Source organism: Anomaloglossus baeobatrachus, chromosome 5, assembly GCF_048569485.1.
Source record: "Anomaloglossus baeobatrachus isolate aAnoBae1 chromosome 5, aAnoBae1.hap1, whole genome shotgun sequence".
Classification (NCBI taxonomy): domain Eukaryota; kingdom Metazoa; phylum Chordata; class Amphibia; order Anura; family Aromobatidae; genus Anomaloglossus; species Anomaloglossus baeobatrachus.
In genome coordinates this window covers 47939204-47966913 of record NC_134357.1, presented here as the reverse complement: position 1 = coordinate 47966913, position 27710 = coordinate 47939204, and the positions used below count along the sequence as shown (strand labels likewise).

Sequence of the window (27710 nt, the reverse complement as noted above, 5' to 3'; positions counted from 1 at the left end):
AAACTAATAAAAAAAAAAAACCTTATTAATGCTCCGCAATAAGGGGAGCTCCAGTTATATAGTGTACACAGGATGATGTGTGACAATCTGTGTGGACAGGACAACTCAGGGAATTCAATATCCAAGTATTTTACTATCTATTATAAGGGAAAATTTTCTTGAGAGGACGCACCAGCTCTCCTAACATTTTTTTTTTCGCCACTTTTTACTCTGTTGCTCTTCCGGGAAGAAAATACATTGCAAACAAGGCTCTCTGTGATATTATCCCGTCAGTCCTGACAGTGTAGGGACACTGCCTACTGACAAGTGGAACAGCAACCCCCATCTATCATTGAATTCATACTTTTCCAGGAGGATCAACAGAGGGTCAAAGTTTTTTGTTTTTTTATGTTGGTTACAAGAAGAACAATAGCATTCACTAAAAGAGAGATGTCATCGAGAACAGCTCCATGTGACACCATATTACTTGGTTTAAAGAGGACCAACCACCAGGATTTTCCTATAGGAACTAAAGTTAGTGCTATACTGGCGCTATCATGCTGATTCTATACATACCTTTAGTGGTGAGATCGGATGTATAGTTTATGAAATACAGGCAAGTAAAGTTTGTGAAATGCACTGTTATTTGATTGATAGGTGCAACGGAATATCTAATAGGTGGGTCGGGTTTTGCTAGTTATTCCCGCCCCTGTTGACTGCCTGTCCTTCCTCCCCTTGTCTGTTATTACAGGGGGCGGAAGGACAGGCAGCAGACAGGGGCGGAAATAACGCAAAACCCGCCCCACCTATTAGATATTCTGTAGCACCTATCAATCAAAGAACAGTGCATTTCACAAACTTTACTTGCCTATATTTCAGAAACTATACATCCGATCTGACAACTAAAAGTATGTATAGAATCAGCATGATAGCACCAGTATAGCACTGGCTTTAGTTCCTATAGGAAAATCCTGGTGGTTGTTCCTCTTTAACCCCCTCCTCCCCACTCCTTAGAACTCCACCATAATACAGCATCTGTAGAACCACATAAAGTTCTTGGGTGTCCTCTAACATTTCTGTAGAACCCTAAACGTTTGTATCCTTTTTTTTTTTTTAACGCAAGGTCTATGCAAATCTTTAGAGCCACTAATGTGTGTTTAACTCCTAAAGTGCCTGTGACTTCTGTTTTTTATGGTTCTTTTTTGTTTTTTCCTTTTTCTATTTGTAATAATGAATAGATTGTTGTAAATCTATGAATGCTACGAGGTGTAGAAAGTTCTGTGAACCTCCTGGGCTGCGCTTACTATTGTATAAATCAGGCCCCCCCCAATCTGTGGCAGTTTGATTTTGCAAAGTTGGGGGGCTTCTGATATATAACTATAGTGGGCAATGTGGTCATTTTATTAGCAGAAATGTTAAAAATGTGAAATTTGTACAATAACTTTAGATCCTCTGGTGAATGACACCAAATATTATCCAAACTAATAATGTTCAATAAAATGGCCTTTATTTTCTACATTGTTCTTGATGTTATTTTTACAGTTTCCTCGGACAGCAATAACTTCTAAGAGATGGCAGGATTGACTTCTTGGGTTCCCAATATTGAGAAAACTGTAGCAAAAAGGAACAGTATTTTCAACCAATCAATATTACAAGCGGATAGAAGAAATGTTGTAAAATATATCTTATCAGATGAATCGGCTTCTTTCTACACTTATAAGCCACTTCTCCCACTTCCTAAACTTATCATCGTCTCTGAGAAGGGGAAAAAAAACCCACCTAAAAGCGCTCTTGTTCAATCAAGATGAGCTCCCAGGACAGTGAGGTGACAGGATACACCTCCTAGTGAACTCTATGGTGAGGAGCATGGTGCGAAAACAAGCAGAGGAAGACACTGAAAGATCCTGCTCAACTTCCTAACAAGTTTTGTACCTCACCCAAACATGCACTAGAAACCTGGAGTAAATCTGTTGGAAAAATTGCAAATTTTGGGAGCAAAAATTTAACTTTTGTCGTTTATACGCTCTGCCAACTTGTGGATGGAGCTTTGTGACTGGGTCCTTCTCCCATATAACACAATCAACAGCGCGAGAGATGGCTGTACAATCCAAAGAATATTTATTCCAAGCAAATCAAACGGTCCATACAATAATCCACGACACTGAGGGTAAAATAGTTCAGAAACACGAATATAGTCCAGTAAGCTATAAATATCCAGGTCTCTCTGGGGAGCCGCAGCTACTGCCCCAGAGGATGACACCTGCTTCTCTTGAAGTTCCCAGCCTGAATGACCAATTCTTCAGGTAAGCAGAGAGTTTAGGTGGATCCCAGGCCCCCCTCCCCGAGACATGGGGACAGAAACACTACAGAGGGTGATTACCTACAGACAATACAATGTGCACACAAGGAATACACAGAATGGACAGTGAACCATGCCTAAAATACGAACCTACACCTCATGATACACGACAACAACCCCCCCCCACCCCTCCCCCTCCATATGCCACCATCACAAGCTTACCATCAAGGGACTGACTCTGCTGCATGGCAGGTGAAAGGCGCACCAAATTCATTGAGGCACGCTCCTCCTAATAATAAATTAGGAAAATTGCACACCAGCGCATCCTGGATCATTGCCGATTTTCCAGATTGCCAGTCTTTTTAGTGGGTGGTTCAGGACAAATCTTGGCTTGGGCTTAAATGTCCCCACTGGTCAGGCCACAATTGTATAGCAAAATAGGAATATTAGATTGACAGCAGCAGCCAAATGTAGTTGGTGGACTTCAATAAAGGGGAAATCCCTGCTGTGACCTGTCATTGTCACGCACAGACTTGGGGAAGATCCGACGCACAGACTTGGGGAAGATCCGGCGCACAGCGAGACACACAACAGAGCAAGGTTCCACCACGACAAATAAGAGGTACACGTGGGGGGGGGCACTTTCGCGACGGTTGGCCGTAATGCTTGAGAGGGAAGATAGACACCTCCTCCACTTACCTGCAACTGTACCCTGCACTCCTAGCCATTCCCTATATAGGTTTCTCACCGATCGCCGAACAGGAACCTGAAGCTCTGAGAGACCCTACAATAGTCCTGGCTAGTGAGTGGGCAGGTAAGGTTCACTAGTTACACCACTGCACTAAAACAACACACCAGGGAAGAAAGACAAACTGGAAACAACAAAAGGATAAGTCCAGCTTCACAGCTGCAGTCAGACTCTAGGACTGCAGCCTTTACCTATACACTGCAACAAGGGCTCAGCAGCTCCTTCCACTTTTAGGCCAAGCTTCAGGCTGCAATTAGAATAAATGGTGCCCTCTACTGGGAGATGTGACCACATATAGGGGAAGGGAGTGGTCACCAACCGGAAATATCGGAGGCCAGGAATCAGAAGCTACTGGAAAGCAAAACTGACATTAACCTCTTTCAGCACTGAAGGAAAGGGAATATATTTAATGTGAGGAATCTCAAAAGGCAAAGAGACTCTGTCCCGAATCTCACATGTCTCTAGTAACAGATACTCGGCCATGTCACATAGGATAATATATTAAGCCCGCCCCCTTGGCTAAGGAGGCGGGGCATCAGTGTGACACCAGCTGAAGACTATCTGCTACGGGATCACGCAGAAGACACTGCATACTTAGAAATGATGAAGATGACTATTTCTAATTTAACCATTCATTTCTAGGCTTGGTGCTCTTTTAAAAGGGTTGTCCCATAAACAAAGTTCATTTTTAATCAAAATATCTTGGAATAATAATAATTTCCACAATTGGATGTATTTGAAAAAAATCTTCCTGTGGTGAGATAATCTTATATATGTGTCCCTGCTGTGTACTGTGTAATGGCCGTGTCTGACTGTACAGGGACATGGTCTGATCATACCACACCTCCTGGACCAGGAAGGATGCAAAAGAGAGACTACAGACAGGACAGCATGGGATAGCAAATTATTCTTTTTGAGATAAAACATTTTTTTTTAAACACGAGGCAGGGAAATGATCATGTGCTATGTCTGTATACTCATACTATATATATATATATTATATATAAAAAAAATTTTTTGTCTTCCCCCTACCCAGGAGATGTGGTATGATCAGCCCATGTTCCTGTACGGTCAGACACAGACATTACACAGCACATAGCAGGGACACATATATAAGATTATCTCACCACAGGAATCTTTTTTAAACACATCTAATTATGGAAATTATTATTCCAAGATCTATTGATTTAAAATCAACTTTAAAATGAACTTTGTTTATGGGAAAGTGCTTTAAAGGGAATCTGTCAGCAGGTTTTTGCTATGTAAACTGAAGTCAGCATGCTGCAAGGGTGAACACATGATCAGGGATGCCTTTTTTGTCACTGTTTAATATTTTATTTGTTATGTTTGTTTAAGCAGCAATATCCTTATCACTACAGGACTAGACTCTCAGCTGCAGAGAAGTCAGACACTCCTCCTCCTCTGATTGACACCTCGCTGGCAATGTACAGTCTCTATAGAGAGCCTGGTGTGGGCGGGGACAGTTCCCTTGACTATGCTACATGACTAAGGCCGGTGTCTCACTTGCGATTGTGTAGAGATGGAGGCAGCCGACCCGCTCCTGTGAGCAGAGTTTGAGTCCTTGACGGGTGATGCACCGCGAAACTCATGCAAGATACACGTGAGGCAATCGCAAGTGGTACCCCAGCCTAGAGCTAACAATTTTGATTGTGTCAGAACAGCTACAGCCAGTAATCTAAGTGATACATCGCTGGATTCTGAAGCACTTTACCTACATGATGAGGTAGCAAAACCTGCTGACAGATTCCCTTTAAAGGGGGCTTTACACGCAGTGACATCGCTAGCGATGTTGCTCGTGAAAGCACCCGCCCCCATCGTTTGTGCGTCACGGATAAATCGCTGCCCGTGGCGCACAATATCGCTAACACCCGTCACACGGACTTACCTTTCTAGCGACGTCGCTGTGGGCGGCGAACAACCTCTTTTTTTAAGGGGGAGTTTCGTGCGCCATCACAGCGACGTCACACAGTGGCCCACCAATAGGGGCGGAGGGGCGGAGAGCAGCCACATAAACGACACGCCCACCTCGTTGCCGGAGGACGCAGGTACGTTGTTCGTCGTTCCTGGGGTGTCCCATGTAGCGATGTGTGCTGCCTCAAGAACGACGAACAACCTGCGTCCTGAACCAGTAACGATATTTGGGAAATGACATATCAATGAATAGGTGAATATTTTTGATTGTTAGCGGTCGCTCGTAGCTGTCACACGCAACGTCGTCGCTAACACGGCCAGATGTGCGTCACGAATTCCGTGACCCCAACGACATCTCGTTAGCGATGTCGTTACTTGTAACGGGGACTTAACGATGTCTTCAGAGATCTTTAGTCTTCAGCAAATTAAACTATCTAAAAGGGTTTTCTGATTTTGGAAAACCCCTTTATTTCAAGAAAAAAAAGGACTTTACTCACCCTCTCTGGGTCTAGTGCTGAGTATCTGTCACTGCTCCCAGTGTCTGCTACTGTCTGCACCTTCAATGTCACATCAGTGAGCTCAGTGATTGGCTGCTGATGTGATGTTATTGCTGCACACATCAGGACCAGTAGAGGAGACTTGGTTCTGGACCTGGTGAGGATGAGTAAAGCACAGATGTTGTTTTTGTTTTGTTTTTAAAATGTATCTGGGGACAAGGTATTCTGAAACAAAGTGTATATGTGGCGCCCCTGAGGCTTCAGTCGACACAGGGTACTGCATCTCACTTAAGGTGCAGTACTCATCCTGGGTAAGTAAGAGGTTAATTGCTGGTGTTTCTCACCTTCACAATCCACACACAGGTGCTTTCCCACTGGGATTGGCCTAGGGTAGATAGGGGGGTCGCCATCACGAGGCATGGGACTTTCCCGGTCACTAGAACAGCCCCATCTGGGGGGCGGGCACCATTTGGGGGAAAAGTAAGGAGCATCTTCACACTTGAGGAGTGACCCCGGGCACAGCTTGGGGGGTGACGAGCACAGTCGGGACCTCGGGCCAGGCATCACCTTTTCACTTCTGGGAGCACTACAAGACTCGTGGCTTGGAGCCAGCAGCTCAGCCCGGGCTCTTCACAGCTGCCGGGGATTCCTGGGTCTGCGGAGAGTTCAGGAAACACCGGCAGTCTGTTCCATTTTCCATACATGGGATTAGAGGGACCTCGACCAGAAAGGACACACAGTGGGAACACCGGCGGTGGCTTCCGAGTTAGCCGGGATCGGCTGGGGCCCATCATGGCAGAGACCGGCACTCCAAGGGTATCAACTGGACTGTGAGTAAAACACCTTGAACCGTAACCACTGAGTCAGCCCTTTATTGCCGACGCTGTCACCCCGTATTCCGGCGCCAATGGTCACTACCACCCCCATCATCCTTCCCTGGGGCCAGGCTCTACCTTTAGGAAGTTGAACCATCCCGGCTGCGACACCATCCGCCCCAGAGGACAGTATCCGCTGAAGCGGCTAATCCCTGGCCGTATACCACAGGTGGTGTCACAAGACAACCACTACTCCCAACATCCTCAACCCCTTCATTCCACCATCCAATCCAGTTTTGTGGACACCTCGAGGTCACGATGCTGGGGAGGGCCACCCGTGACATCCCCTAACCCTTCACCGGCCCGGTGACGAGTATTCCCCAAGGGACCGTGGAGTGCTCCATATACATAGAAGTGGAATGAGGTGCTTCATTGAGGGTGCCATTTTTGACAAGTGATCATTATGTTAGTAGGGGGATGCTATAGAAAACACAACGTGATCCTTGTTTCCAGCGCACGGTGTCATCATTGCTGATGTATGCATAAATGGCAGCTCCTCAGATGTAAAAGAAATATACCCTGCTTTAAATCAGACTGTACATCTCCCCCGGGGGACGCTGCTTCCGTTTGATCTATTTTTGATTAAAATGTAAAAATTAAAAATTAAATCAAATGGTAGTAACGCTCCTATGGGAGAACATACTTCAGTTATGAAGTATTCCCAATAGGAACCTGAGGAGTCTTGCAGCTGCATTGTCTCATCTGTAGGTGGTCTTTTTATGTCAAACATAATTAAAATAAATTGCTGTTAGAAAACCCGTACCCTACATAGAGATTTATGAGCAGCCTGCCACCTGCATTCCCCTGCTACATCTCCTGGTATCTTGTATTGAGCCTGAAGACGTCCCCAAAATCACCGATGTCCCTTCCTGACAACTTAAACCTTTAACTTTAGGGACCCGGATGTGTCATTCTGCAGCTATTATCAAATTCCTGAAATAGAGTAACTTTTCTTTTCTCCCCCCCCCCCCAATAAATCAATAATACACATCAAAATAAGAAACTTTGTAATATATCTTATCAGAAAAATCTGCTTGTTTCTCTTCCTGGGCTGATCCTTCATTCTTAAAATCCTCAGTTTACAGGTAAAATGTGTCTTCAGTGAATACAGATTTCTCTATTACTTAGATAGGAGGGGACAGTTGGTTCTCATAAAGTTGTATGGAGAAATGTAACTGTGAATGTGCAGTGGAATGTCTCTGCTTCCAGCTTCTCTCTATAGAATCTTATAAGCACCAACTGTCATCTCCTGTGTCATTAACGTGAAAAGCTTTTTTCACAAAACGGATTTTAGCCATGAATTGAGAATGAAAGATCAGTCCAGGAAGAAAAAGAAGCAGATATCTATAATAAGAAGTTTTGTAATATATCAGAAAACTCTCCTCTCCTCCTGGACTGATTTTTCAGTCTCAATTCATGGCTAAAATGTGTATTCAGTGAAGACAGATTTTCCCATTACTAAGGCCTCCTTCATACATCAGCATCTCCGGTACGTGTGACGTCTGCTTTCACACATGTGACGCCCTGGCAAAACCAGATAGTCGTCAGAGAAAGAGTTAATCCTCCTTGGCAGCTACACAATCCCCACACAGATGTACACCAGCCAATCAGGCCCTACTCACCCCCTCCCCAGGAAAAAGGGAGGGGGCGAGAGGAGCTAAGGAAGAGAGAGAGGAGTCAGGTTTCAGTTTGTGGTTAGGCAGTAGAGAGCTGACAGGGGAGGCTTTTAGCTCCCTGGAGAGAAGGTGGTAGCTGGGGTTGGAGGCCTGGACTACTGGACTAGGTGGCTTTGCGGGCCACAGGCGACGGAGATCCGGTCGCAGGGATCCTGAGGCGACCGGGACAGAGTTGTAGCCCGCTGGTGCTGGGAGAAGGACCCGAGCTGGAGGCCGTTCAAACGCACTAGTCCAGACAAGAAAGAGACAGACAGAGAGTGTGGAAAGAAGAGCCCTGGCTGTACATCTGGGTGTGGGACCTGAAGACACCCTCCAAAGGTGACCGGCTATTTGGCAAGTTGGTTGACAAAACAGACTGTTTTTCCTGACCCCACACATGAAAGCAGCCTCATCCAACACCAGGACAACTGAACTGTAAGTGTGCTGATCCCTGCAAGCCCTGTCACCACCACAACTCCCAATTGGGCCCCGGGACTACAACTCCCCTACCCGTGGAGGGGATCCCACCTTGCTGCCCCACACCATCAGTCCCAGGCACGGTCCCGAGAGGCACCGGCGGTGCCACCATCTCCTCACCGCAACCCACGGGTGGCGTCACAGACAATCTCCCTTTACATATTTCCCTTTTGTTGTGGAGCCTGGGATCACAGACCGGGTCACGCCACCGTGATACCTCTAAATTGGCCCGGTTCTAAGTACCCCCTATCCCTGGGTGACACAACACATACTGCAGAAACTGACTCATGTAGACCTATTAAAATCAATGGGCTTGGTCACATATCTGTGTTTTTGTGTGTCGGTGTGGAGCACACCCATGTCTGTGTGCACCACATGATGACATGTCTGATTTCTGCCGGCAGCACGGGTGTCACATGGACCACACACTGATGTGACGTGATATATCAGTGTGACATGTACTGGAGAATACACAAATCACACAAAAATAAAGAATTTTTATACTTTCCATGTCTCCAGCGCTGCTGTCTCTGTCTCTGCTGTTGTTTCCGGCCCGCTCATTATGCTCATGAATATTCACAGCACTCACCACGGACCAGGAAGTAACAGCAGCACTGGTGATAGGTAAATATACCAGCTCATGCTGTCTGTGTGCTATCCGGATGTCACAGGGACACCACACACACACACACACACACACACACACACACACACACACACACACACACACACACACACACACACACACACACACACACACTACAGACAGTGCAAAAGGTGTGTGTTTTGCACAGATGTGTGGAGGAGGCCTAAGATAGGAGATAAGAGTTGGTGCTTTTAAAATTCTATGGCGGGAAAGCAGGAGGTCAACACAGATATGCTATTGCAAGGTCACATGAAACGTCCGTTGCAGTTCTCCATAGAATTTTATGAGCACTAACCGTTATCTCCTATCGGTCATGGGAAACTCTGTAATCACTGAAGACACATTTTACCTGTGTATTGAGAGTTAATAGAAAAAGCAAAGTTCTCTGATAAGAATTATTACAAAAGTTTCTTATTTCCATATATATTGACTAGTGGTGAGCGAGCACTACCATGCTTGGGTGGTCGGGATTCAAATTGAGCAGGTCAGACGCTTGGACGGACGCAACTCAAGTAAGGAGTATAATGGAGGTCAATGGGAAACGTGAGCATTTTTCCAGAAAATCTGTTGGGGTGCAGTACCATCTCTGGCTGCTACTACCATCTGCCCCAGAAGATAGCGACAGCAGCGGCGGCTAAATCCCTAGCCGCATACCACAAGTGGCGTCACGACATTCATCCTACTACTACCCCCATCATCTTCCCTCCTTATTGGTGTACACCTCGTGGCACGAAGCCAGGAAGGCCACCGTGACAATCCAGATCATCACACCAGTCCAGTGACCAGTAACTCAGGTAAGAGATTTCCCCCGTGCCTGAGAACCCCTGCACCCTGGGTGCTACATATACTGTGCACTCCCTGCACTGCTGACATCATGAACTCTATACTGTGCACTTCCCGGCAGTGATAACATCATGAATATTAGAGAACAGCCGATCTGCCGGCGCTGCAACAAGGTTGGACACTTTGCCCGTGGGTGCGCATTGAGTGCCCAGATGCAGGGGGTTGGGACCAGCCCTCTTGCACCACCAGCTGCCAAGCAAGAATAATTGTTTTTTCTTCTCCATATGCAAATTTTGATATTAATTGCATGATGATACTGCTGACCGGTAACTGTTGAAAATGTTTGAAACTGTTTATTGATGGTGCCTCCCATAAAAGGAAGAATATTATGTTACAGTCATATGAAAAAGTTTGGGCACCCCTATTAATGTTAACCTTTTTTCTTTATAACAATTTGGGTTTTTGCAACGGCTATTTCAGTTTCATACATCTAATAACTGATGGACTCAGTAATATTTCTGGATTGAAATGAGGTTTATTGTACTAACAGAAAATGTGCAATTCGCATTTAAACTAAATTTGACCGCTGTAAAAGTATGGGCACCCTTATCAATTACTTGATTTGAACTCTCCTAACTACTTTTTACTGACTTACTAAAGCACTAAATTGGTTTTGTAACCTCATTGAGCTTTGAACTTCATAGGCAGGTGTATCCAATCATGAGAAAAGGTATTTAAGGTGGCCACTTGCAAGTTGTTCTCCTATTTGAATCTCCTATGAAGAGTGGCATCATGGGCTCCTCAAAACAACTCTCAAATGATCTGAAAACAAAGATTATTCAACATAGTTGTTCAGGGGAAGGATACAAAAAATTGTCTCCAGAGATTTAAACTGTCAGTTTCCACTGTGAGGAACATAGTAAGGAAATGGAAGATCACAGGTACAGTTCTTGTTAAGCCCAGAAGTGGCAGGCCAAGAAAAATATCAGAAAGGCAGAGAAGAAGAATGGTGAGAACAGTCAACAACAATCCACAGACCACCTCCAAAGACCTGCAGCATCATCTTGCTGCAGATCGTGTCACTGTGCATCGGTCAACAATACAGCGCATGTTGCACAAGGAGAAGCTGTATGGGAGAGTGAAGCAAAAGAAGCCATTTCTGCAAGCACGCCACAAACAGAGTCGCCTGAGGTATGCAAAAGCACATTTGGACTAGCCAGTTACATTTTGGAAGAAGGTCCTGTGGACTGATGAAACAAAGATTGAGTTGTTTGGTCATACAAAAAGGCGTTATGCATGGAGGCAAAAAAAACACGGCATTCCAAGAAAAGCACTTGCTACCCACAGTAAAATTTGGTGGAGGTTCCATCATGCTTTGGGGCTGTGTGGCCAATGCCGGCACCGGGAATCTTGTTAAAGTTGAGGGTCGCATGGATTCAACTCAGTATCAGCAGATTCTTGACAATAATGTGAAAGAATCAGTGACAAAGTTGAAGTTACACAGGGGATGGATATTTCAGCAAGACAATGATCCAAAACACCGCTCCAAATCTACTCAGGCATTCATGCAGAGGAACAATTACAATGTTCTGGAATGGCCATGCCAGTCCCCAGACCTGAATATCATTTAAAATCTGCGGGATGATTTGAAGCGTGCTGTCCATGCTCGGCGACCATCAAACTTAACTGAACTGGAATTGTTTTGTAAACAGGAATGGTCAAATATACCTTCATCCAGGATCCAGGAACTCATTAAAAGCTACAGGAAGCGACTAGAGGCTGTGATTTCTGCAAAAAGGAGGATCTACAAAATATTAATGTCCCTTTTATGTTGAGGTGCCCATACTTTTGCACCGGTCAAATGTTGTTTAAATGCGGATTGCACATTTTCTGTTAGTACAATAAACCTCATTTCAATTCAGTAATATTACTCAGTCCATCAGTTATTAGATATATGAAACTGAAATAGCTGTTGCAAAAACCCAAATTGTTTTAAAGAAAAAAGGTTAACATTAATAGGGGTGCCCAAACTTTTTCATATGACTGTATTTGTTTAGTGGATACAAAAATATTGCAGTGTACTAATCTTGTTTAGTTGCAGCCCGGGAGTGCTGCCATTTGCTGTGTGGGAATGTGGCGCCCCTTAGGCTTCCGTTGTCACAGAGTATTGCAGCTCATGTAAGCTGCGGTATTCACCTTGAGGTAAGGAGGGGGTTAATCACCGGTGTTCCACATTCACACGTTACATACAGCACAGAAGTCTTCTCTCTGGGAAGCTGGACTAGGGGAGACAGGGGGTTGGCTAACACGAAGCTTGGGAATGTCCCAATCACTAGGACAACCACCTGGGGGTAGAAATAGGAGCAAACTCACACAATCACTAGACAGTCTGCCCAGGACACCAGTTCTGGGACACCATCACTTCCTTCTTCTCTCTTCACAGGAACTGGGGCTGGGAGCGTAATGCTCAGCCCAGGTGCTTCACAGCTGAGGGGACCACTCTGAAAAAGGACTTTCTTCTTCTTTCAAGCACCGGTGACTTCTAAATTATCCGAGGTCGACGGAGCCCATCACAGCGGGTGATCAGTACTAACCGGGCGAGCGGCACAGCACAAAGAGTGAGTAAAGACACCTGGAACTGCAGCAATAGACTCTTGATTACCGGCCCTGCGCCTCAGCGCCACATGCCATCACTACTTTCCTGATTATCCTCCCCGGGGCCCGCTCCACCTGTGGGGAGCGATACCATCTCTGGCTGCTACTACCATTCGCCCTGGAGGACATCGACAGCAGCGGCGGCTACATCCCTAGCAGCATACCACAGGTGGCGTCATGACATTCATCCTACTACTACCCCCATCATCTTCCCTCCTTATTGGTGTACACCTTGGGGCACGAAGCCAGGCAGGCCACCGCGACAATCCAGATTATCACACCAGTCCGGTGACAAGTAACTCAGGTAAGAGATTCCCCCGTGCCTGAGAACCCCTGCACCCTGGGTGCTACATATACTGCGCACTCCCTGCACTGCTGACATCATGAACTCTATACTGTGCACTTCCCTGCAGTGATGACATCATGAACATTGCACTGTGCACTTCCCTGCAGTGATGGCTTTATGAACACTATACTGTGCACTTCACTGCAATGATGACATCATGAACACTACACTGTGCACTTCCCTGAAGTGATGACATCATGAACTCTATACTATGCATTTCCCAGCAGTGATGACATCATGGACACTACACTGTGCACTTCCTTTCAGTGATGACATCATGAAATCCTTGTGAACAGTACCACAAATTGTTGGCCTCAACAGTGTAGCTGAACAGCAGTGGCCAGTGATTGACTGCAGCCATCATGGCCACAGAATGTTATTGCTACAATGCAGATCTAATGTTGAACTAGAAAGATTTACAGCCACCTTGTTGGTTGTCTGTGGTTCCAGAACCAGTGCTATGTGACCCTTCTCCTTACATGCTGGCACCTCCTCCGGCGCATCTTTTTTTGTTTGTTTTTGTCAAGAGAAAGCGCAAATGCTGTCCCCCAATATCGCAAATTATGCAGTCTATTTTCCTGCATTTGGGGAAATCGCAAGGGTCAGTACAACCGGAGTGCAATGGATGAACCTCACCCTGGGAGAACCACCTTAGTGATATGGTATTTTTTTGATTTTTATCTGTGACGCCCCTGGACTATCAGGTCGTCACAGGGTACTGCACGCTCTTTCTCTTAAGTGCAGTATTCAAATCCCTCATGGTTCTGGGTCCCCATCTTACAGTGCTGCCTCCAACAGCAGATCAAATCCTAGGAACATCCTGCACCACACCTACCAGACACACCAGTGGGCAGCTTGAGCAGAATAGGGTCGCCCACCTAGGGGTCAGGAAGGGGAGGTGAGGAGTGACGAGTAGTGAAGTGGAGTAGTAAAGTGAAGGAGGTTGGGAGTAGTGGCTCCCAGGAGAAGCTGACTAGGTTGCAGACGGTGGTCTAGAACTAGGGGAGTCGGATCCCCGATCGCAGGGGTTGAGGCTAGGTGCCTGGACCTGTCAAAGAGGACGGTCTGCAGCCTGGTCCTATCACCGGTCCGGGACCGAAGGCACGTCAGGGTAGATTGGGGAGAAGCTTCAGGCAACCCGGCAATTAACTTGCGGAGAACGGAGTCTTTATGGACTGTTCCCACTAGCTCCAGAATCGGGGCACTAGCGCAACTATGGGGATACTGCTTTTCATACAAGCAGCCCACTAAAATCCCAAGCGTGAGCCCTGAGAGCAGGCTCCCACACTTAGCCACAGGGGGGAGCGGGACCCGGCAAGTTCCAGACTACTGGGCCACTACGGTGAATTTAAACTTTGTGCCAGGAGGCAGTTCACGGATTACAAGACAGTACTACAGGGGACGGGACCCAAACGAGCTGCCCTTTGAGAAGCAGCGGCATTCAGAAACTTGGTTTACCTTATTGTCAGCGTCTGCTTCATTGCTGAGTGAGTACCCGACTGACCCCTGCACTGTGTCCCCGCATCACCATCCAGAGTTCCGAGGCCTACCCCTACCCGTGGAGGGCAACGTCACCTAGCTGCCCCACTCCAATCACCATGTTAACTCCCAACGGCAGCGGCGGTACTCCCAATTACCACACACCACGGGTGGCGTCACAAACTATACCAAATCCCCTGTAAATACCCCCTTTACATTTGAGTGTGGCCCCTAAGCCCCCAGGTCCGGAGACCCTCGAGCCACGAACGGACACTACCCCCGGATCCAAGCGGTTCGACCACTGCGGGGCGGCACATATCCATGTGTCGCGGGCGGAGGAGGGGACGCTGCGCTCTCCCACTGTTCGGGTCCGGCTGCTGCTGCTGCTGCTCGGTGGTGGCTTGAGCGGTGGGCCGGATCCCGGGGACTCGAGCGGCGTTCCTCGCCCGTGAGTGAAAAGGGGTTTGGTTTTGGGGATTTATTGTCCGTGACGCCACCCACGGTTGTGGTGAGATTGGTGACACCACCGCTGCTCTGGACGGGGATCCCGGGAGCGATGGCAGGGAGCAGCTTGGATGTTGGTTCTCCCCTCCGTGGGTAGGGGGTTGGTTGTCCCGGGGCCCGGTGATGGGGTAGGGATGGATGGCAGGCGGGTTACGGGGCCTGGTGAGGTGCAGGGTCGCGGGGGCAGCGCTGTGCCGCACGGCACGGTGGTACTCACTCAGCCAATCATGGAGGGAGGCAACAAGGATTTTTGTTTGACTTAGGTGTGCCTGACCGGGGTGTGGGGTGTGTTGGTGCAGTACCTGTGACATCCTGGCTTGTCCAGGGCACCACACATGTAGCAAGGTCATTCATGTGCAATCTCTTTATGCCAGGCCTACTAATTAGAAAAAGCACTGGGAATGCCGATGGAAGGAGGAGATTTGTAAGGCTGCATCCTGGCGGCCATGGATTACCGTCAATTACTCCCCAGTGTAAAATCAAAATAAGACGTTCTAGTCACCATCCACAGCGGCACCTTGGCTGCAGCCCTCCTAACACCTATAAATCACTGGCCGCTGATAGGCCGCTTTGCTCACACTTTTATTGGATATCTAAGCATCAACCATAGGAAGATTGAGTACTGCAGCCCATCATTGGCTGCTAAATGGCTGCAGTGCTCACCAGATATAAAAATGGCATGGGAGCACCATGAGACATGGCGTCAGTACTGGAAGAGAATATAAATGTTTTCTTTTCTTTTTGTTTGTTTTTGCACAGGGGACTACAGCACTTAAGAATGGATTGTCAAAGAACTGAACAACTCGTTTAAGATGTACCATATTTTCCGGATTATAGGATGCACTGTTTTCCCCCAAAATAGGTGGAAAATGGGGCAGTGTCTTCTTATCCGGATATGGCTTACCGGGGAGGTAGTGGTGTAAAGGAGTCACAGGAGGCAGTGTCAGCAGTCCTGAGGTTTCGGAGAAGGGAGAGGCTCAGGAGGATCACAGGACAGAGAGTCGTCAATGCTGCAGGCTCAGGGGTATCTTGGCGGTGAGTGCCATTGATCTGTCAATGTGCTGTAGGCTCCACTGAACTGCCGGCAGTTGACGCGATGGACTTCAAGAAAATTGCTGCGGAGGCCAATCTGCACATCTGCCATCCTGTCAACCACCGGCAGTTCAATGGAGCCCACAGTTTGCCAGCAGATCAATGGTGGCCGCTAAGCCTGCAGTATTGCCGACCCTCCGCACACTGACCCTCTTGATCCGCGACACCCCCTCCTCCGAGCCCGCAGCATCGCCGACCCTCCTAAGCCACGACACCCCCTACTCCAAGCCCGCGGCATCGCCGACCCTGCCTTCTGTGACCCTCCTGAGTCACTCCCCCACCGCCGCTCTCCCCTGGTGAGTCATTATAAGACATACTAGGATTATAAAACGGACCCTCATTTTAACATTAAAAATATTTTTTTCCCCTTTTCCTCCTCTAAATTTGCGGTGTGTACTGCCCCAGCAGCGGTCGAACTGCTCGGATCCGGACGTCACTGCTTGTGGCTCGAGGGTCTCTGGACCCAGGGGCTCAGGGTCACACCCAAATGAAGAAAGGGAGCTATTTACAGGGGAAATATATAGTTTGTGACACCACCCGTGGTGTGCGGTGATAGGGAGTAACGCCGCTGCCGTTGGGAGTACCCGGGGTGATCGATTGGAGCAGCCAGATGACGTTACCCACCCCGGGTAGGGAAAGGCCCCGGGACCCCGGATGGTGTAATGGATTGCAGGGGAAGCGCAGGCTTGCTGGTAGCAGGGGCTAATCAACAAGAAAGCAGACGCTGACAACGTAATAAACCAAGTCTCTGGGTGCCGCTGCCCTCTTGGGGAGCTCGTCTGGGTCTGGGTCCCGTCCCATTGCAGCACTGCCTGGTGGTCTGTGGCCTTCCTCCTGGCACAGTAATTTTAGAGTGTCCAAGTGGCCCGTCAGCTTGGAGCTTTCCGGGCCCCGCTCCCTACTAAGAGTAGCAGAGGAGCTTGCTCTCAGGAGCTCACGCTTGGGATTTCAGTGGGCTGCTTTGCTTGGAAAGCCCTATCCCCCTCGTAGCGCTAGTGCCTCCAATCTCTGAGCTTCGTGGGAACAGTCCATATAGGCCCTGTCCTCCGCAGGTTAATTGCAGGTTGCTTGAAGCTTCTCCCCAACCTAGGGTCCATGTACCCCGATGTGCCTTCGGTCCCAGCCCAGCTATTGAACTGCGGTTGCTGGCTATCCTCCAAGACTAGCCAAGCACCCAGTCCCAATTTCCCGTGACCGGGTCTCCGACTCCTCTGGGTCCAGACCACCGTCTGCGACCTAGTCTGCTTCTCCCCTGGGAGCTCCAACCCCCAGCTTCCTCTCACTTTGCTCCCCTTGAGCGGACTCCCTTGTCCCTTCCCACCTCCCTGCCTGACCCCTAGGTGGGCGGCCCTATTCCAGCTTAGCAGCGCACTGGGGTGCCTGACAGGGTGTGGTGTGAGGTGTCACTAGGATTTGTAGATGCTGGTGGAGGCAGTACTGCAAGATGGGGACTCAGAACCATGGGAGTTGAGTTCTGCACTGAGAGAGAAAGATTGTGCAGTACCCTGTGACGACCTGACTAGTCCAGGAGCGTCACAGGTGCATCTTAAAATCCAGTGCGTCTTATAAAACAAAAGATAGGGTACTTATGTAAGATGGAAGCATCTTAATTTAAGGGAAGCTAGTTGTGGTATGACTGTAGTGAAGTTCATCCCCTGGTTAAAAATTATACCTTTTTTGCAATGATCCCATGTGCTAGTCATGAAAATCTACTGTTGACGTCGTATGCAGATCAGACTGTTGGAGCATTGGGCGCATCACTGCATTTGGACACATTCTACAAAGTGCACCTATAGCCTACTTCACATTCAACTTCTACATGCGATCATGACTGTCACATCTGCTCTCTAAAACAAAATGTATATATACATGTTATGGTTCTGATCCATGGTGCTCTGCTCTCCAGCAGAGCTGGTGTTCTGTTTTATATTTTGCAATGGTGGATGGGTGGTTTCCCATCTTTGGTCCCTGCGCTGGTGTTGGGAGAGGCCTCTCTCCAGGTGACTTGTTCCGGGTGATTGCTCTGCTTCATTAGGGAGCAACCTCACCCAGAACGCCACCAGTCTTAGTTTCTGCCTGCAGTAAGGGCTCTGGCTCCCGCTTGTCCTTTGATCTTGTCCTCCTACCCCGGACCTGTTGTTACCCCTCCATGTCCATGACTCTGAGGTTGTTCCCAGGCTTGTACCCTGACCTTGGCTCCGCTTTTCCCCATTGTATCTTACGTGACTTCCTGGCTTCTGACCTCTGGCTTGTACCCTGACCTTGGCTCCACTTCCCCCCAGTGTACCTTACGTGACTTCCTGGCTTCTGACCTCCGGCTTGTACCCTAACCTTGGTTCCGCTTCCCCCCAGTGTACCTTACGTGACTTCCTGGCTTCTGACCTCCAGGTTGTGCTCTGACCTCGGCTCTGCTTTATCCTTCTGTTCCATACGTGACCTCCTGGCTCCTGACCTTCGGTTTGTTTGACTTCCCTGTCACTAGTTGCATCTGGTCACACCTAGTGGTAGTTCGTCCCATACATATATATTTTTTATTGAGGGTTCAGCTCCCATACAGCCATTCCACTACTCCCATAATCCCTCAAGCAAAATCGAACTATGAGGTTCCGCTTAGTGGTCTTCATACATTGACTAAAGGTCCAAAAATGTAATGAAGCATCTAAGAAAAAAAAATCAACATAAGTTGCCTCTAAAATCCAAGAGAGCAATCATTTCCCCTAAGATAAAAGAAACAATTGTGATTATGATCCCCTCCAAATCTACAAATGAACATTAAGCCCCACCGCGTCTACGTTCCGGAGAACCTTTCCGATATTAAAAAAGGGAGGAATTTGCAAACGACTTTACATTTTTAAAACTGAGTAAATTTGAACAAGGGGTAAGTTCCCTTTACAGCTCATCAGCCGCGACGACAGATTCGAGAGCAAGAATTCAACCATGCTGTAACCCCAGGGCTGTTCATTAGATTATACTGCTCCCTATCTGACTGGTTACGGAGGTTTCGGAAACTCTTCTCTCCATTAATAATTAGAGCCGCGTCTGTAGATTATTTTGGTAATTACCGTTCATAAAAAGACTATTGAGAATGATCACAAATGTGACTTTGTCTTTTATGGTTTTGCTTTCATAGTTAATAACAGATGTTTGAGATTCTTTACTTCTACAATTTATATCGTATTCGCCGCAGCTTCAAACACCTTAAAATAATGACTCCAGGGTAATAATCCCTAATACTCTGCAAATTGCCAGGGAAAGTGTTCAAAGTTTCGGCAATGAACAGGAGCGTGGTTCTGCTGAATTATGAATCGAATCCTCAGGAGGGTAAAACATATACCTCACATATTAATTACAGTAATGCAAAGTAGCTTTGTGCCAAGCAAAATACTAATGTGAGCCAGCACGGTCCTCGATAAAGGGACATTGTATCCGCTCCATAATCCCGTGCCTGTATGAAATAGGGCCGCCATTGTAAATAATCATCCGCCATCGATGTATAAAAACTCTATATTTATTTCTTACTGATATCTTACCATAAAAGTTGTAACAAGTCGACTTATGTACCCACTATTATAGCTTCAACTGGAATCACAAATCTGTCAAGACATGGCATAGTATATTCCTATATCCTAAATACTCGAAAAACGAGAAATCCACTGGAGATCAAAATTAGAGAACAACACACAATTTCCTGAATGTTGCGGTCATTGTGTCGTCCTATGTGATTATGTCCTAACATGAGGAAACTCGCAGGATTTTAAGCTTATTTCATAAATTAAATTTATTCATAAGCACATAATAAAAATGGATTTGAGATAAATTAAAAAGAACACTGATTAAAATTAGAGAACACTTTCAGATACTTGCAAGTTATTGGTGTTAATCTGGTACCTGGTGCTAATTTCCTTAACTATCTGACAAACCCTATGTAACTGGCAGCCTAACTTTCCAGTTTGCACTGACTTTGCAAAAATGGTGTTGTTGTTCCAAAGTGACTAAAACCCTCCAGCAGCAGGTTGTCCAGATGAAGGCCAAAGGGGTGACCCTATCAGCCATAGTAAGAGAAGTTGATCATTCCAAGTCTGTGATTTCGAGAATATTGCATCTTTACAACATCACAAACTCTTTTAAGTCACCTAAGAAGGCTGATCGTCCTCGAAAGACAAATGTAAGAGAGGACAGGATAATGCAAAGAATCTCCATGGGTAATCGTTTCAATACTGCAGCTGGAATTGCTCGTCAGTTCAGCACTCAATATGGTAAGGATCTGTCTCATCATACAGTGTCACGACTTTTAAGAGCATTTGGACTGAAAGCCCACTCTGCAGTGACCAAAACTCTCATTAGCAGAAAAAATCAAAAGGCTTGATTCACCTTTGGTGAGGAGCATGTTGTGTGGACAAAGGTGAAGTGCTTCACAGGTCATTTTAGTGATGAAAGCAAGTTTAATTTATTTGGGTCTGATAGTAAACATTATGTTCGTCAACAAACTGGGGAAAGACTGAACCCAAAGTGTGCTAAGAAGTCAGTGAAAGGCGGTGGAGGAAGTGTCATGGTTTGGGGAATGTTTTTTGCAGCAAGAGTTGGATCTCTCATACAGCTACATGGCAGAGTGAATGCCAGTGTTGATCAGAACCTTCTCCAACAACACGTGGTTCCTTACTTGCGTTCATCACTCAATCAGACAGCAATTTTCATGCAGGACAATGCCCCCTGTCACACAGCAAAATGGGAAAAGCAGTTCCCTGAAACAGAAAACAATGAAATGGCCACAGCCCAGAGTCCTGATCTAAACTCAATAGAAAACCTCTGGAAAATCCTTGGTGACAAAGTTATGGCCAAGAAACCCACAACAGTCAAAGAACTGCGGAAGAGACTGGAAGAAGAGTGGACCAAAATCACACCAGAGCAGTATGTGAGACTAGTGATGTCCTGTGGCTGCAGATGTGCTGATGTCATTCACAGCGACGGCCGGTGCACGTCCTACTGACTGGTGACTGTTGTTACCTGCAGAAAATGTACTTATAATCTTTCTCTGTGCTACAATCATTGTTGTTCTCTAATTATCATCATCAGGTTTTGGGCAAAATAAAGGTTTTATGTTGATAAACTTTGGATCTGTTGTAAAGCACTGTTCTAGTGACATGGTGCACCCCTTACAAAAAACCTACAAATGTTCATCAATGTAGATTACATTATTTCTGAAAAAAGCAACTGATCTTGATCTCCAGTGTAGATTGACAGTGTAGACAGTATGGAAAATCATATACGCTGTATCCAGTTTTCACGTACAACTATTCTTAGTAAATATTATTAAGTGCATCTGTCACCAGATTCCACAACACAGGCTTCATAGGATGTTAATCCCAATGAAGCTGGTACACTTAGGGGTACTTTGCACGTTGCGACATCGCTACTGCGATCTAGTCGGGGTCAAATCGAAAGTGATGCACATCCGGCGCCGGTAACGACGTCGCAACGTGTAAAGCCTAGAAGCACCGATAAACGATCGCACAAGCGTCGAAAATCGGTGAACTGTGTAGTGTCGGACCTCATTCCTGCGGCAGCACACATCGCTGTGTATGAAGCCGCAGGAGCAAGGAACATCTCCTACCTGCGTCCCGCCTCAAATGAGGAAGGAAGGAGGTGGGCGGGATGTTTACGTCCCGCTCATCTCCGCCCCTCCGCTTCTATTGGCTGCCTGCCGTGTGACATCGCTGTGACGCCGCACGAACCGCCCCCTTAGGAAGGAGGCGGGTTGCCGGCCAGAGTGACGTCGCAGGGCAGGTAAGTGCGTGTGAAGCTGCCGTAGCGATAATGTTCGCTCTAACAGCTATCACAAGATATTGCATGTGCGACAGGGGCGGGGACTATCGTGCTCGGCATCGCTACAATCGGCTAGCGATGTCGCAGCGTGCAAAGTACCCATTACTTTGAAAATACATACAAGTAAGAATGGCTATACAATGCTTATTTTTTTAAAGGTACCCTTTTAATTATTAAAGAAAGCATTTTAGGAGTGGAATGGTGGAGGTCTGGGTCCTGAAACCCTCAGTGATCACACCCATCAATAGGTAGAGGGGATCGGATAATTCTCCACTATGAGTAATAGACTTTCTATCATCCTGCTCAAACTCATGGATTCAGGTTCAACCCTATTTAATAGGGGCTATAACATAGAAATGTTTAAAACTTTAGTTAGTTTTTCTTTATTTTTCAGCAGCCTGAGAGACCAAACCAGACTCAACAGCACTTCTGTGTATGCGGTAGTAGTGAACCACTGTTTAAATAAGGAATTTGACTCACATGTATTTTTTTTATGTACAATACAGACCAAAAGTTTGGACACACCTTCTCATTCAAAGAGTATGCAAAGCAGTAATGAAAGCAAAAGGTGGCTACTTTGAAAAACCTAGAATATAAGACATATTTTCAGTTGTTTAACACTTTTGTTAAGTATTTCATTCCACATGTGTTAATTCGTAGTTCTGATGCCTTCAATGTGAATCTACAATTTTCAGAGTCATGAAAATAAAGAAAACTCTTTGAATGAGAAGGTGTGTCCAAACTTTTGGTCTGTACTGTATCTTCGTCATTTTTTTTCATAAGACAGTTTTTTTAAATGAAAAAAAATATATATTTGGAATTTTACAATTTTCACTCTGGCCACTAGATTTTTTTTTTTATTACATTCTTGCTTCCTGTCTTTTTGCAATATTTTTCATAAAAATATAAAAGAGCACAATAGTGTCTTATCTGCGGAGATGGTGAAGGTGATCATTGGCAAAGGTTTGCTCACCTGGAAAGGTTGTGTGAGACACAACCACCGGAATAGCACAAATGACGGCTAGAGCAGCCCCGATAGCGTGGAAAGGCAGACAATGGAAGGAAAAGGGTTAAAAGATGCTCATATTAGCTCATATTAGAAGAACATAAATGCAGGATCCTGGAAAAGTGATTTATTCAACGCGTTTCGGAGTTCATTTTCCTTCTTCAGGACATTCACATTTACATACTGCACATCATGTGGAGAGACAGAGAGAGATAGATTAAGGACATAGAGTCCGAAAGGCGTCCTGGGCATATCCGTTATATGGGACTTTATCATGGATCTAATTCACGGATGGATATTTTAATATGAAGATTAATAAAAGTAATTAATTTTATTGAAGATCCGGACAAGTTTTCTGGATATCCTTCCTTTCTGTACATCATGAGCAGTATCTATAGTAAGATGCATCTTCAAAAAGGAGCGTGAGGACACCGGCCGTTGGACCAGTTGATCGTGCACATCATGGTTGTATATATAGTAAAGGCCCCGTTACACGCAACAACGTATCTAATGATATATCGCCAGGGTCACGGATTCTGTGACGCACATCCGGCATCGTTAGCGACGTCGTTGCGTGGGACAGCAAGGAACGACCGTTAACGATGGAAAATACTCACCTTATCATCCATCGTTGACACATCGATCCTTCTCAAAAAATCGTTGATTGTTGAGCACACAGGTTGTTCGTCGTTCCCGAGGCAGCACACATCGCTACGTGTGACACCCCGGGAGCGACGAAGTACAGCTTACCTGCAGCCGCCGGCAATGAGGAAAGAAGGAGGTGGGCGGGATTTTACCTCCCGCTCATCTCCGCCCCTCTGCTTCTACTGGGCGGCTGCTTAGTGACACCGCTGTGACGCTGAACAAACCGCCCCCTTAGAAAGGAGGTGGTTCGCCGGACACAGCGACGTCGCTAGGCAGGTAAGTAAGTGTGACGACTCCTAACGATTTTGTGCACCACGGGCAGCGATTTGCCCGCGACGCACAAACGACGAGGGCGGGTGCTTTCACCAGCGATATTGCTAGCGATATTGCTGCGTGTAATACCCCCTTTAGAGACAGCTTCAAAAAGGAGCATGAGGACACCGGCCGTTGGACCAGTTGATCGTGCACATCATGGGGTATACACAATAAGAGACAACTTCAAAAAAGAGCATAAGGACACCGGCCATTGGACCAGTTGATCGTGCACATAATGGTTGTATATATAGTAAGAGACAACTTCAAAAAGGAGCGTGAGGACACCAGTCATTGATTGGAGCAGTTGATTTTGCACATCATGGGGGGTATACAAAGTAAGAAACAACTTCAAAAAAGAGAGTGAGGAACCCGGTCGTTGGAGTAGTTGATCGTGCACATCATTGGGGGTAAACATAGTAAGAGACAAATTAAAAAAAGAGCGTGAGGGCACCGGCCGTTGACCCAGTTGATCGTGTACATCATGGTTGTATATATAGTAAGAGACAACTTTAAAGAAGAGCATAGGGACACCAGCCGTTGGAGCAGTTGATCGTGCACATCATGGGGGTATACATAATAAGAGACAAATTAAAAAAAAGAGCATGAGGACACCGGTCGTTGTAGCAGTTGATCGTACACATCATGGGGGGTATAAATAGTAAGAAACAACTTCAAAAAAGAGCGTGAGGACACCGGTCGTTGGAGTAGTTGATCGCTTTGAAATGAAGCAATGTACAAAAGAATCAAAGAATATATTATCCAAAAAACTGTAACAACAGAATCTCTTTATTTAAAAATAATTAAAAAACAAAAGGATGTTAATTGGGGAAATGATAATAAAAAGATATAATGAGATTTGTGCGTCGACCATCAGGGTTTTCGATAGGGGGGTACTCTGGTGCCGGGACTACGGATACTTTACTCTCGATGGCGTTATCACAGGTGGTCGGTCCCGGCTTCGTGCCCTGGGCGCTCACTCTGCGGCTGTGGAATGGGGTACAGGGATGATTTTGGGGATATACGTGACGCCACCTGTGGTGTCTGGTAAGCTGGATATACCAGCGCTGCCCGCGGCCGACCTCTGAGGCGATGGTGACGGCAGCTTAAGATCTCTCAGCTCCCCACAGGTGGAGCTATTTTACCTCAGGGCAGCAGGTCGCTGACCAGGAGGGAAGCGACCGAGCGGTGATGGCTGCCTTCTTCTCTGATGTCGCAGGGTCCTGTCGAACGGCGGAGAGACGACACACCGAGTCCACATCAGCTTAAACAAATCCTTTTTACTGGCATCTGGTTTGTTTTGCACAGTACACAGCAGAAACAGTTTGATTACCAGAAGGCCAATGGTCACAAATTTCGGAGGAGATTTAATGACAGAGTCTCTCTCTGAGGTAACCTTTCTTTGTCTCTTTCTCGGTCCCTGCTCTGAAGGCTCTGTGACTCCCTCTTTAACCCACTCGTTAGTCTCGTCACTGGTTTTCCCAGGGGTCTGATGCTGCACAATTTCTTTATCTATCTCGCAACAGCGTCGTGAACTCGGCTTGGGGTTAGTAGTCAGCCTCTTGATGGGTACCGGGACTCCTCTAATTTAGGATCCCAGGTTAACAGTCAATGGTTTGGGGATTAACCTGACAAACCTCCTCGGTTCCGTTATACCGATGTCGACCTGAACTCTTCAGCCGGCTCTCGCCAGACCTATAGCGTCCCCTTTCCGTCTGGGTTACTCCTTTTCCTGTGTCATTCTTTTCTTTTGGGGTATCCTCACTCAGGACGTCAGGCCTATGTTATTTCTAGCCCTTCTTTCAGTCATCAATTTACTCTCGTCTCTTCTTGTCACTCCTTACTGACTGACTGTTAACTAACTAATTGTCACTCAGTCGTCCTGTCAATCACGTCGCGTCTCACGCTCAGCTAGGCTCCACCCCCTATGGACCTACTATATAAACACTCCCAGGAATATGAAGGTAGGGGCTGCTCAATGTTACTCAATCTAATATAAGACTCTGCATTTCTTCTCTCTTTCACCTGTGACCAAAGAGCACTGCACCTTGCTGTTAAGGTGCTGTATTCCCCTGTAGTGCCTAACCACAGGGGCGCCACATTTGGTGTACAGTGTATGGTGGGCATTGTGGAGACACGGGGCTCAGTGGGTGCTCTCGTCCACTAAAACCCGCCGCCTTTAGGAAGACAGCGTGGCTCAGGGCTCATCCCAACTGAACGCCGGCCTCCTTAACCGTGGGCGTAACCCTACTCAGACAACACAGGGTGAGGGAACCACAATAAGTAGACTTTATTGGATCCCCAAACAATTAACGGCACATAACACATAACCAGCAAAACACACAAATGTCACAGGCAACAGAGTCTCACCCTTCCGCTGGCTCACCAGGGATTTAGAATGTCCATGCCTCAGAGGTTCCAGGGCTATTCACTCCAATCCAGCAGCACCCCGCTTTTGGCGGGCACCCACCAAGAAAGGAATAACGACAGATTTAGGAAGCTGTGTGAGGTCTGCAAAGTCTGTAACAGGTGACTGAACTGTCCCAACCTGAGTGTCCTCCTTAGGTAGTCCTGGTATGATGTTACAATCCTGGCAGCCGGGGTCGAAATCCCTAGGCTGTGGATATGGTCTCCAACCGGAACCGGAATCCCTAGATTGAAGCCATAAGATATCCTAATCCTCTAGTCAGCTCCAAAGAGCTTAGACTGGATCCATCAGCATCCATCAACCTTCATCAACCCTGGTGGCTTAAAGAAGTCCCTTTTATAGCCATAACCTTCCCTTAGGATACACTGCGTCCTCATCGATTGGTTGGACAAGATTGCTTCTCCCATTGGATGAATTTCAAGCTGCATGGATAATGTTCATTTAAATGATGTGCATAGAAAGACTCAGTATATCTACATGGAGTCGGCAAGTCACCGACTAGACAATGGCTACTAAGGTAATTACATTATCAATACACAACTACAATACAATGGTTACTGGAAATGTCTGGAGAACAATACATCTGGCTTTCAGTGGCCAATACAATTACATTGAGGCAACAAGAGTCTTGTAAAAACAATGAGGGACTTCTCCCCCATCTATAGACAATCTATTGTGCTGTCTGGCTGGATTTTAAGAAACTTTAACCCATGAGAGTCCATGTCGTCACAGGCATGACATGGTGATGTTAACTGAAGAGCTATTAGACAGAAAAATGTGGATGAATAAACGGAACAGAAGGAATGTATCAGATGGAATGTGATGTATAATTAAAGGAAGTGGACTGAACTCATGGAAGAGCTATTGAAATGGGAGAGAAGGAATGGGACCACTGGAGTTTCAGGAGAACTTTAAACCAAGATAAGGAAAAATGTATGGAATGACAAAATATGTAAAAAGATATTAAAAAGACATTATATGGTGTCTAGGGGAAGAATTGTTGGGGTGTGATAGAAGTATGAAATTATGAAACTCTATGTGATATAGTAAAAGGTTAAAGATAAAGAAAGAAGTGATCTATGTTCATGTCAAAGTAATCAGCTGATCCAACGGTCGATGTCTTTGCACTCTTTTTTAAGTTGTCTCTGACTATATATACCCCCATGATGTGCAGTATGTAAATGTGAATGTCCTGAAGAAGGAGTGTCCACTCCAAAACGTGTTGAATAAATCAGTTTCCCAGGATCCTGCGTTCATCTTACAACAGCAGTGTGGCTCTCAACCCTTCTCCTTCCATTGTTTCGAATAGTTTTCAGCACAACATTCTTAGTAGTGACAGTATTACAGTGATAGGAAACTCTATACACAGCTGGTAACAAAACATTCCCCAATCACAATAGGCCATGCTGCAGCTCCGCCTCGGTTTCAAATGGCATTTGCACATTGTTCATTGTGACTATGTACATGTATTGTTTCCTGCAACATGAAGAAGTTTAAGGGGTACTTTGCACGCTGTGACATTGCTACTG

The 27710-nt window shown here is 46.4% G+C and overlaps 1 protein-coding gene and 1 non-coding gene across 2 annotated transcripts in view; one reads left to right on the top strand and one right to left on the bottom strand.

Moving 5' to 3' along the window:
* LOC142313263 (uncharacterized protein C10orf143 homolog) overlaps positions 1-539 on the top strand; it is a 29741-nt gene extending 29202 nt beyond the window's left edge. The window contains exon 5 of the mRNA XM_075352257.1: positions 1-539. This exon is cut by the window's left edge and continues 1213 nt beyond it. The gene's annotated coding sequence lies outside the window, so the exon portion shown is untranslated.
* Positions 540-13415: 12876 nt separating this feature from the next.
* Positions 13416-13577, bottom strand: LOC142313505 (U1 spliceosomal RNA). The gene has a single exon (XR_012754501.1). It is a non-coding gene; the product is annotated as a U1 spliceosomal RNA (small nuclear RNA).
* Positions 13578-27710: the final 14133 nt, after the last annotated feature.